Source organism: Oncorhynchus kisutch, linkage group LG11 (genome assembly GCF_002021735.2).
Source record: "Oncorhynchus kisutch isolate 150728-3 linkage group LG11, Okis_V2, whole genome shotgun sequence".
In the NCBI taxonomy this organism is placed as follows: domain Eukaryota; kingdom Metazoa; phylum Chordata; class Actinopteri; order Salmoniformes; family Salmonidae; genus Oncorhynchus; species Oncorhynchus kisutch.
The window spans coordinates 36,844,992-36,857,698 of NC_034184.2; the positions used below are offsets into that span (position 1 = coordinate 36,844,992).

General features: G+C 39.9%; 1 protein-coding gene across 1 annotated transcript in view; it reads right to left on the bottom strand.

The window, feature by feature from the left end:
• Positions 1–12,707, bottom strand: part of LOC109898852 (protocadherin-15) — a 207,684-nt gene that overhangs the window by 183,202 nt on the left and 11,775 nt on the right. The window lies entirely within an intron of this gene.

Consider the following 12,707-nt stretch of genomic DNA (forward strand, 5'->3'; position numbering starts at 1 on the left):
GAGACGTATGTCTTTCTCTTCATTGTAATCAGAGGGCTAATATTAATATATCTTAATTGGGATAGGGGCAGTATTTTCACATCTGGATGAAAAGCGTGCCCAAAGTAAACTGCCTGTTTCTCAGGCCCAGAAGCTAGGATATGCATACATTTGTAGATTTAGATAGAAAACACTCTAAAGTTTCTGAAACAGTTAACATTATGTCTGTGAGTATAACAGAACTGATATGGCAGGCGAAACCCAGAGGACAAACCATTTTTTTTAAACACTGTTTTCAATGGCTAGTATTATAATAGCCCGAGTCCTCCCAGGTTGCAGTTCCTAGGGCTTCCACTAGATGTCAACAGTCTTTAGAAAGAGTTCCAGGACGGTCTTTTGGAAAAATTACCCAGAAATTGTAGTTTTTCTAGGTGGCTCCCATTTTGGCTGTAGTGTTTCCAAGTGCATGGAGGAAAGCATGTTCTTTCTTATTTATCTCCGGTAATGAACATACTATTCTCAGTCTTAAATTGTATTGTTTAGTTGCGTATTAGGATACCTAAGGTTTGATTATAAACGTTGTTTGACTTGTTTGGAAAAGTATATTAGTAACGTTTGGGATTCATTTTGCATGCATTTTGATGGAGGGAAACTGAGTGGATTATTGACTGAAGCGCGTGAGCTAAACTGAGATTTTATGGATATAAAGAAGGACATTATCAAACAAAAGGACCATTTGTGATGTAACTGGGACCTTTGGAGTGCCAACAGAAGAAGATCATCAAAGGTAAGGCATTTTTTATAACACTATTTCTGACTTTCGTGTCACACCTGCCTGGTTGAAATATGTTTTTCTTTTTCATGTGTTGGTATGCAGGGCGCTGTCCTCAGATAATTGCATGGTTTGCTTTCGCTGTAAAGCCTTTTTGAAATCTGACATGGCGGCTGGATTATCAACAAGTTAAGCTTTATTTTGAGGTATTGCCCTTGTGATTTTATGAAAGTTAAATAGTTATAGCAATTTAATTTGAATTTGGCGCTCTGCCATTTCACCGGATGTTGTTGAGGTGTCCCGCTAGCGGCACGCCTATCCCAATGTTTATGCCAGTCGCAGGTCATTGGTAAAAATAGAAAAGAGTCAATGGCCTAGAGAGCTGCCCTGTGGTACACCACAATTTACATGTTTGACATTAGAGAAGCTTCCGTTAAAGAATACTGTATGAATTCTATTATATAGATTACTCTGAATCCATTTAATGGCAGAGGTTGAAAAGCCATAAGACATAATAAGGCATATGTCTTCTCAACAACAGGTTATGGGTCAACAATACCAAAGGCTGCAATGAAATCTAACAGTACAGCTTCCACAATTTTCTTATTATCAATTTCTTTCAACCAATCATCAGTCAGTTGTGTCTGTGCAGTACATGTTGAGTGCCATTCTATATAAGGATGCTGAAAGTCTGTTGTTCATTTGTTTACAGAGAAAGAGCATTGTATTTGGTCAACAACAAAATATCCAAACAGTTTGCTAAGCACTGGCAGCAAGCTGATAAGTCTGCTGTTAGAAACCAGTAAAGGCCGCTTTACCACTCTTGGATAATGGAAGGACTTTGGCTTCTCTCCAGGACAGAGGACAAGGACTTTCCTCTAGGCTCAGATTAGAGATATGACAGATAGAAGTGGCTATAGAGTCAAATACCATCCTCAGTAGCTTTCCATCTAAATTGTCAATGCCAGGAGGTTTGTCATTACTGATCGATAGCAAAAAATGTCCCACCTCTCCCACACCAACTTGACAAAATACAAACTTACAATGTTTTTCTTTCATATTTGTTTTTTTTATGCATGATTATGATGACTCACCGTTCGTTGTTGGCATTTCCTGTCTAAGTTTTCCCATTTTGTCAATGAAGTAATCATTCAAATAATTGACAACATCAACTTGTTTTGTGATGAATACGCCATCTGATGCGAAATATGGAGTTGAGTATTTCTGCCCATAATTCCACTTAAAGTACTCCAATGTTTTTTTTGTTCAATCTTTCTTTATATGATTGATCTTGGCTTCATAATACAGTTTCTTCTTCTTTTTGTTGAGTACTCACATAATTTCAAAATATTCAGTAAGCCACTCCTTTCGCCACATCTCTTTCAACCATACAGTTGTTCAATTATTCACCAATCCATGGAGCCTTATTAACAGTTCTAACAGTCAGTGTCTTAATAGGTGCACGTTTATCAATAATTGTAAGCAGCAATTTCATGAATTCATCAAGTGCAGCGTCAAAATCCATTGTATTATCAAAATTATCCAATTGGTAGTAGTTACAGTCTTGTCTCATCGCTGCAACTCCCGTACGGACTCGGGAGAGGCGAAGGTCGAGAGCCATGCATCCTCCGAAACACAACCCAACCAAGCCGCACTACTTCTAGACACAATGCCCATCCAACCCGGAAGCCAGCCGCACCAATGTGTCGGAGGAAACACCGTACACCTGGCGACCTGGTCAGCATGCACTGTGCCAGGCCCACCACAGGAGTCGCTAGTGAGGGATGAGACAAGAATATCCCTGCCGGCCAAACCCTCTCTAACCAGGAAGACACTGGGCCAATTGTGTGCCGCCCCATGAGACTCCCGGTCGCAGCCGGCTGCGACAGAGCCTAGACTCAAACCCAGAATCTCTGGTGGCACAGCTAGCACTGCAATGCCTTAGACCACTGCGCCACCCGGGTCTTAATCACTATTTTAGGCCCAGCTAAATTGTGATCACTGCCTCCAATGGGTATGGATACAGCTTCAGAACAAAGTTCTACAGTGTTAGTAAAAATTCTTGTTCCTGTAGTGTTTGTAAACACCCTGGTAGGTTGATTAATAACCTTGACCAGATTAAAGGCACTGGTTACAGAGAAAAGCTTCTTCTTGAGCGGACAGCTTGATGAAAAACAATAAATTCTCAGGTCACCAAGTAAGTAGACTTCTCTGTTTACATCACATACACTATCACTATAGTATTTCACACATATTATTTAGACACTGACTGTTAACACTTGGTGGCCTATAGAAACACCCCATAAGAAAAGTCTTTAGATCTTTTGCAAAGATAGCCTGCAGAGTTCTGATAGCCTGCAGAGTACTATCCAGGTCTGTACCCAAACAATTTGAACTTCTACTTTTAAAAATCCACCTCTCTAAAAACAAGTCTCTCACCGTTGCCGCCTGCTATAGACCACCCTCTGCCCCCAGCTGCGCTCTGGACACCATATGTGAACTGATTGCCCCCCATCTATCTTCAGAGCTCGTGCTGCTAGGCGACCTAAACTGGAACATGCTTAACAACCCAGCCATCCTACAATCTAAACGTGATGCCCTCAATCTCACACAAATTATCAATGAACCTACCAGGTACTTCCCCAAAGCCTTAAACACGGGCACCCTCATAGATATCATCCTAACCAACTTGCCCTCTAAATATACCTCTGCTGTCTTCAACCAAGATCTCAGCGATCACTGCCTCATTGCCTGCATCCGTAATGGGTCAGCGGTCAAACGACCTCCACTCATCACTGTAAAACGCTCCCTGAAACACTTCAGCGAGCAGGCCTTTCTAATCGACCTGGCCGGGGTATCCTGGAAGGATATTGATCTCATCCCGTCAGTAGAGGATGCCTGGATATTTTTTTTAAATGCCTTCCTAACCATCTTAAATAAACATGCCCCATTCAAGAAATGTAGAACCAGGAACAGATATAGCCCTTGTTTCTCCCCAGACCTGACTGCCCTTAACCAACACAAAAACATCATATGGCGTTCTGCATTAGCATCGAACAGCCCCCGTAATATGCAGCTGTTCAGGGAAGCTAGAAACCATTATACACAGGCAGTTAGAAAAGCCAAGGCTAGCTTTTTCAAGCAGAAATTTGCTTCCTGCAACACTAACTCAAAAAAGTTCTGGGACACTGTAAAGTCCATGGAGAATAAGAACACCTCCTCCCGGCTGCCCACTGCACTGAAGATAGGAAACACTGTCACCACTGATAAATCCACCATAATTGAGAATTTCAATAAGCATTTTTCTACGGCTGGCCATGCTTTCCACCTGGCTACTCCTACCCCGGTCAACAGCACTGCACCCCCCACAGCAACTCGCCCAAGCCTTCCCCATTTCTCCTTCTCCCAAATCCGTTCAGCTGATGTTCTGAAAGAGCTGCAAAATCTGGACCCCTACAAATCAGCCGGGCTAGACAATCTGGACCCTTTCTTTCTAAAATTATCTGCCGAAATTGTTGCCACCCCTTATTACTAGCCTGTTCAACCTCTCTTTCGTGTCGTGTGAGATTGCCAAAGATTGGAAAGCAGCTGCGGTCATCCCCCTCTTCAAAGGGGGGGACACTCTTGACCCAAACTGGTACAGACCTATATCTATTCTACCATGCCTTTCTAAGGTCTTCGAAAGCCAAGTCAACAAACAGATTACCGACCATTTTGAATCTTACCATACCTTCTCTGCTATGCAATCTGGTTTCAGAGCTGGTCATGGATGCACCTCAGCCACGCTCAAGGTCCTAAACGATATCTTAACCGCCATCGATAAGAAACATTACTGTGCAGCCGTATTCATTGATCTGGCCAAGGCTTTCGACTCTGTCAATCACCACATCCTCATCGGCAGACTCGACAGCCTTGGTTTCTCAAATGATTGCCTCGCCTGGTTCACCAACTACTTCTCTGATAGAGTTCAGTGTGTCAAATCGGAGGGTCTGCTGTCCGGACCTCTGGCAGTCTCTATGGGGGTCCCACAGGGTTCAATTCTTGGACAGACTCTCTTCTCTGTATACATCAATGATGTCGCTCTTGCTGCTGGTGTGTCTCTGATCCACCTCTACGCAGACGACACGATTCTGTATACTTCTGGCCCTTCTTTGGACACTGTGATAACAACCCTCCAGGCAAGCTTCAATGCCATACAACTCTCCTTCCGTGGCCTCCAATTGCTCTTAAATACAAGTAAAACTAAATGCATGCTCTTCAACCGTTCGCTACCTGCACCTACCCGCCTGTCCAACATCACTACTCTGGACGGCTTTGACTTAGAATACGTGGACAACTACAAATACTTAGGTGTCTGGTTAGACTGTAAACTCTCCTTCCAGACCCATATCAAACATCTCCAATCCAAAGTTAAATCTAGAATTGGCTTCCTATTTCGCAACAAAGCATCCTTCACTCATGCTGCCAAACATACCATTGTAAAACTGACCATCCTACCAATCCTCGACTTTGGAGATGTCATTTACAAAATAGCCTCCAATACCTTACTCAACAAATTGGATGCAGACTATCACAGTGCAATCCGTTTTGTCACCAAAGCCCCATATACTACCCACCATTGCGACCTGTACGCTCTCGTTGGCTGGCCCTCGCTTCATACTCGTCGCCAAACCCACTGGCTCCATGTCATCTACAAGACCCTGCTAGGTAAAGTCCCCCCTTATCTCAGCTCGCTGGTCACCATAGCATCTCCCACCTGTAGCACACGCTCCAGCAGGTATATCTCTCTAGTCACCCCCAAAACCAATTCTTTCTTTGGCCGCCTCTCCTTCCAGTTCTCTGCTGCCAATGACTGGAACGAACTACAAAAATCTCTGAAACTGGAAACACTTATCTCCCTCACTAGCTTTAAGCACCAACTGTCAGAGCAGCTCACAGATTACTGCACCTGTACATAGCCCACCTATAATTTAGCCCAAACAACTACCTCTTTCCCTACTGTATTTAATTAATTAATTAATTTTGCTCCTTTGCACCCCATTATTTTTATTTCTACTTTGCACATTCTTCCATTGCAAATCTACCATTCCAGTGTTTTACTTGCTATATTGTATTTACTTTGCCACCATGGCCTTTTTTTGCCTTTACCTCCCTTATCTCACCTCATTCGCTCACATCGTATATAGACTTGTTTATACTGTATTATTGACTGTATGTTTGTTGTACTCCATGTGTAACTCTGTGTCGTTGTATGTGTCGAACTGCTTTGCTTTATCTTGGCCAGGTCACAATTGTAAATGAGAACTTGTTCTCAACTTGCCTACCTGGTTAAATAAAGGTGAAATAAAAATAAAAAGATGTGCCAGGTGGACCTGCAACCACAACACTTCAATGACACTTGATATAAGATCTTCTCTAAGCATTGCAGGGATATGGATCAGTAGATACAGCAACACCTCCCCCATAAGCATTCCTGTCTCTTCTATAGATGTTACATCATTGTATTGTTACTGCTGTATCATCACATTAATTATATAGTTTAGTCTCAGAAATGGCTAATATATAAATGTTATCTGATTTTTAGCAAGTTATTGATTTCATTAATCTTATTTCTAAGTCTACATATATTAATATGAGCCTCAATCACACTAGACCTGAGTCAAACGATGAAACCATCGGCTAAACAATTTAATATCATTTTTTTCAGTGCAATGTGCGTTTTATTAGTCAGTATGGCAATGTAACCCTATTGATCAGTCAGTTTCCCTAGCTGATTCTCTACTGTTCACACTGACACAGTATTAAACAGCTCTAATGTTACAGGCTTCACTGTCATGGTGCACAGTAGAGGTCTGCGCAGGACCAATTTCTTCATCCCGCTCCTGCCCACACCAGCTGGCTTTCTGTCAGACTCCCGCTACCCAAACCCAACAGCAGTACCGCAATGTTATTTTAGGCGTATATGACGCCTCTCACTTGCCAGCCATGATCCCAGCAATTTTACGCCCTATAGGCAAAATAAAATACGCAAAAATATCTTATGAAATAGGTTAAGTTACCAGAGATTCTCACATGGCATTACTGGGCTATATCAGCCAATATGCTAGATGTAGTTTGAAGAGAGCAGAGGTGGAGAGACTTGCACTTTTTTATAGCCTACCGTTTAGGAGTGGGAATATTTTTAGACAGAGAAATATGAGTGATCAATATTTAGTCCTATTTCTAGGCAATGTAGTAAACTATAGCCTAATCATAGGCCTATTTAAAAATACATTTCCTTGGAAAGATAACTGCCCCATGCTTCTTCACCCATGCATAGGCTATAGCCTACTGTGGTAGCAGGATTACAAGATTATGCTGTATTTATGCACTAAATGGTTGTTTTATTTAATAGAGTAAGGTTCTTAGGACTCTCTCTCTTTTCTGAGTTAACTGAGAGCAGTCTTTATGGAGATGGGTTGGCAACTGATTAAGTGAGGGCTTGGTGATAAAAAACCTACAGCTGGCATTTCATAGATCAGATGTGGTGGGTGTCACCAAGATAGAGAGCCTGGAGGAACAGAACAAAGGCCTCAGTATTCCTAATTATCCTGGCATCTTGGAAACAATACCAGAGGCAGATGACCACAGGATGAACCCCAAAGTGGCTTATGGTGCCCCCAATCTATATGGAGGGGTTGAACCAGCTATGACTGAGCAATCTTGGTATCAGGTATATAAGGAACAGCATGGTCTGTAGGCTCTCAGCCCAACAGTCAACTGTTCGGTCGGCGGTTTCATTATTGCAATACTAATCGACATTGATTATAATTAATTGACATTGAATAAATATGATTGTTTGAAAAAATCACAAAGTCTCTCTCATTTGAATAGAATATTCCACCACAATATTTGGTGACCCAGATGGGACCTTAGTTAAGACTTTAAAACTTCTTAGTGCTGGAATCCCGTTAACGGGATTGATATGACAACATCCAGTGAATGTTCAGGGCGCCAAATTCAAAACAACAGAAATCTCATAATTAAAATACCACAAACATACATGTATTTTATACCATTTTAAATGTAATATTGTTGTTAATCCCACCACAGTGTCCAATTTCAAATAGGCTTTACAGCGAAAGCAACACAAACGATTATTTTAGGTCACCACCAAGCCACAGAAAAACACAGCCATTTTTCCAAACAAAGAGAGGAGTCACAAAAAGCACAAATAGAGATAAAATTAATCACTAACCTTTGGTGATCTTCATCAGATGATACTCATAGGACTTCATGTTACACAATACATGTATGGTTTGTTTGATAAAGTTCATATTTATATAAACAAATCTGAGTTTACATTGGCATGTTACGTTCAGTAGTTCCAAAAACATCCAGTGATTTTGCATAGCCACATCAATTTGACAGAAATACTCATCATAAATGTTGACGAAAATACAAGTGTTACACATGGAATTATAGCTATACCTCTCCTTAATGCAACTGCTGTGTCAGATTTAAAAAAAGCTTTACTGAAAAGGCAAATCATGCAATAATCTGAGGCACTCTGATTTTTTTCTTCTGTTTGACTCAACAGAAATCAGAAATAACATTATAAATATTCCCTTAACTTTGATGATCTTCATCAGAATGCACTCCCAGGAATCCTAGTTCCACAATAAATGTTTGATTTGTTCGATAATGTCCATTATTTATGTACAAGTAGCTACTTTTGTTAGGGCGTTTAGTACACATATCCAAATGCTCGTACAGGTCCAGCCGAACGTTGGACGAAAAGTTCAAAAAGTTATATTGCAGGTCGTAGAAACATTTCAAACTAAGTATAGAATCAATCTTTAGGATGTTTTTATCATAAATCTTCAATAACGTTCCAACCGGAAAATTCCATTGTCTGTAGAAAAGCCATGGAATGCAGGTCGCTCTCATGTGAAAGGCGCGTGACCAGGACCTGGCTCTCTGCCAGACCACTAACTCAAAGAGCTCTCATCCGGCCCCCCTCACAGTAGAAGCCTCATTCAAGTTTCTAAAGATGGTTGACATCTAGAAGCCCTAGGAAATGCAACTTGAACCATATCCCACTGTGTATTCGATAGGGATGAGTTCAAAAACTACAAATCTCAGATTTCCCACTTCCTGTTTGAATTTCTTCTCAGGTTTTTGCCTGCCATATTCGTTCTGTTAATCTCACAGACATCATTCAAACAGATGTAGAAACTTCAGAGTGTTTTCTATCCAAATGTACTAATTATATGCATATAATATCAACTGGGACTGAGGAGCAGGCCATTTACTCTGGGCACATTAGTCATGCAAGCTACTCAATACTGCCCCTGCAGCCATAAAAAGTTAAAGCAAAAACCCTGTGTGGTTTAAAAACCCTGTGTCGGTTAGAGATCTGTGTGGACTCAAAAGTGCTATAGAAATATTAGAGAATGCATTAGAATGAATAGTATAAGATAGTAAAATATGAAGGTGCACCTGTGAATTTACTGCCGTTTTAAGGTTATGAGAACCTGTACCATGGGTTAGCATTGTAAATCTCAGGACCTAACCCCAAGATAGAAGTTAGAAAATATTCCTTCAGGTTATAAAAAATATTGTAGAAAACAACTAATTGATTAAGTATGTTTTGGGAACAGTACTGTGTAAATGTGAATGAGAGTTTTGTGAGTTTGGAAATAAGGGTTATCTGAGGTTTGGATAATAAGATGTAGAAATGTGAATAATAAGCTGATTTAAATTGGTATAAGTTTCGATATGTAGAGTTATCTTTGGGTTCCGCCCATCATAGAATATCAGAGGTGGTATTGAAAGTGCAATGTTATTTTAGAACAATAGCGGCAAGTCTATAATTTCTGGAAGTCTAAGGAATTGTTGAGGATACGTGTGGAACATTATTCCCATGGGGCAGCGTCCGGGAAAATAACGTTTTTGTGTTCCGCTGGGAGTGTATGCATCAAGAGTTGTTGGTAAAAGCATATGGAGTGGTTAATTAATGTGAGTACTTAAGATTCCCTACGTTATTTATTGATTCTGTGAAGATTTGAAAAAAAATATGAATGAGAAATAACCATGTGTGTATAATCAATTACTAGAGATTTGACAAAGAAACACTGGAAATATGTTGAGATGCAACTTAAATAACCCATACGTAGACGTACAGTATGTAGGTTCAGAGTGGTCTCTTTATGGCTCAATTGTTAGAGTTAAGGTTAAAGCATTATATGGCTGTTTACAGGATCTGGGAGATAGTCTCAGAAAAAGATTGGCACATATTAAAACTGTGAGGAAAGAGGAGTGGAAATAAATACATAGAAGAGGTTGATAAGGAAATGTGTTTTAATAAATTATTAGAATGTTACAGTCCTGAAACCATAAGTCTGATACCATGTGATTGTATGAAATAGATTTTAATCATTAGATTATTATAATACATTTGTGTAAGTGTTAGACTCATTCGATGATTATATTATAATACTGTGTGTGGTTTTAGTCAGAATCAACATTTTGGGAACAATGTGTCTAGTGTTTTGAGAACAGACTATCTGTCTGAGCCAGATCCGGGGAGACCTTGGCTGGGACACATGAGAACTTCCCAGTCCCAGGTCTCTCCCTATCTTAGGGGAGGGTAGGACGACACTATTCTCACGTACTCCCCTAGGCTCTATTGGCGGGCGGATTTGATCGTTGGTGTGGAAGTATGTGTGTCGCTATAAATTGAAGGTCCTGTACTGTACACGTCAGAACGTTCCCGTGAATAAACATTTAACTTTGGTAGACTGGACCTCTGTCTGTTTTCGTTTCTATCAGTATCTTACGAATCCTGATATAACAGACTGAGGGTAACATAATTTAATTGGTAAATGAACAGGAGTATAGAATTCTCCTGACAGATGTAAACTATAGCAAAGGCATAAAGACACTAATAGAAGCGCACGAGCATTCTACCGATTTGTGTCGAATATGGGGGGAAAAAATCTAATCATGGATAAAATTCAGCAGCATGTCCCTGCTGACAGGAAATTCCAATCTAATAGAGAATTCAGGGATACAATTGTGACTTGGCACAATGTCAGAAAAAAATCATCATTAGCTCAATACACTAGTGAATTGATGTTAGAGTTCTATCAGCGTAATCTCACTAACCGTACTATTTGTGAAGTAATTTGAGTTTGGACGTTGTTAAATGGGGTACTTGGTAAATTCGCTCAGTTATTTTGTTCAGATTTCAGAGCACTGGTTTGAATGTACCAGAGCGCAGAATAACGGATGAATTTACGAACGCTCAACGCCAGTTGAATATGGCCAGTGTCAGTAATCATTAAGAAAATAATGTAATTGAAATGAATGCCAGCTGCACAGTTAGTCACCAACATTTTGAAAAACATGTAAAAAGCCAAACCAGCTCTGCTAGGTGAGTAGAATGGAGAGTGAAGTTGTATTCTCTTGTTCGTGTCTGGAGTAGCGTTAGCTAGCAAGCTAGCCAACTTTAGCCAGTTAGCTTGGGTGTGAGGCAAGAAAAGTATAATATTTTGTGAGGTCAGAGAGCTTGCATCAACCCTGCTCCTTAGCAGATTTTGGGGTTGAATAATCCTTGTAAGAATCAAGGACAGTGAATATTAGGTAACATTTTAAAATTGGCGAGAGCACAAATTAGTTTATAAATAGTCAATCTTTGTATGATACCGCATTTAAGCAATCACTAAAGGGTGTAGAATTGAGGGTTTTGTGATGATACAATATGTAGTGAATGCGATATTGGCATAAAAAGATTTTAAAAACTCATGCCAAACATCACCACATTTGTCACGCCCTGACCATAGTAAGCTGTTTAGTCTCTGTGTTGGTTGGGGCGTGATAGTGACTTGGGTGGGTCATCTAGGTGAATATGTATGTCTATGGTGTCCTGATATGGTTCCCAATCACAGGCAGCTGTTTATCGTTGTCTCTGATTGGGGTTTATTTAGGTAGCCATTTCCCCATGGTTATTCGTGGGATCTTGTCTACATTTAGTTGCCTGAGTGCACACCAGTAGCGTCAAGGTTCGTTAGTGCTTTATTGTTTTGTTTTGGTGAGAAAATTCCAAAACATTTTTTAAAATATTTAACTTTCACACATTAAGTCCAATACAGCAAATGAAAGATAAACATATTGTTAAACTACCCATCGTGACCGATTTTTAACATGTTTTACAGCAAAAACACAACATATATTTATGTTAGATCACCACCAAATCCAAAAAAACACACGGCCATTTTCCAAGCCAAAGATAGAGTCACAAAAGCAGGATTAGAGATGAAATTAATCACTAACTTTTGATAATCTTCATCAGATGACACACATATGACATCATGTTACACATTTATGTTTTGTTCGATAATATGCTAATTTATATCCACAAATCTCGGTTTACATTGGCGCCATGTTCAGAAATGCCTCCAAAATATCCGGAGTAATTACAGAGACCTACGTCAGATAACAGAAAAACTCATCATAAACTTTGACAAAAGATACATGTTTTACATAAAATTAAAGATACACTGGTTCTTAATGTAACCGCTGTGTCAGATTTTTTTTAAACTCTACAAAAAAAGTGTCCATAGTAAGCTGTTTATTCTCTGTGTTGTTTGGTGCATGATAGTGACTTGGGTTGGTCATCTAGGTGAATTTGTATCTCTATGGTGGTTCCCAATCAGAGGCAGCTGTTTATCGTTGTCTCTGATTGGGGATCATATTTATTTTGTATTAAGAATATTGGTCCGAAGTAATACTTTGTCATATAGTGCTTGTCTGGTTTTCCTGAATCAGACATACAACGAAATTGTTGTTCTGATTTGTTCTTTCACAAGGTTATGGTGGTGATGGCCATTCTAAATGAATGAGAGGGATAATTTTACAAATGGTGTGCACCTCAAAAATCCTCTAACTGACTGAAGAAATGACGTTCACTAAG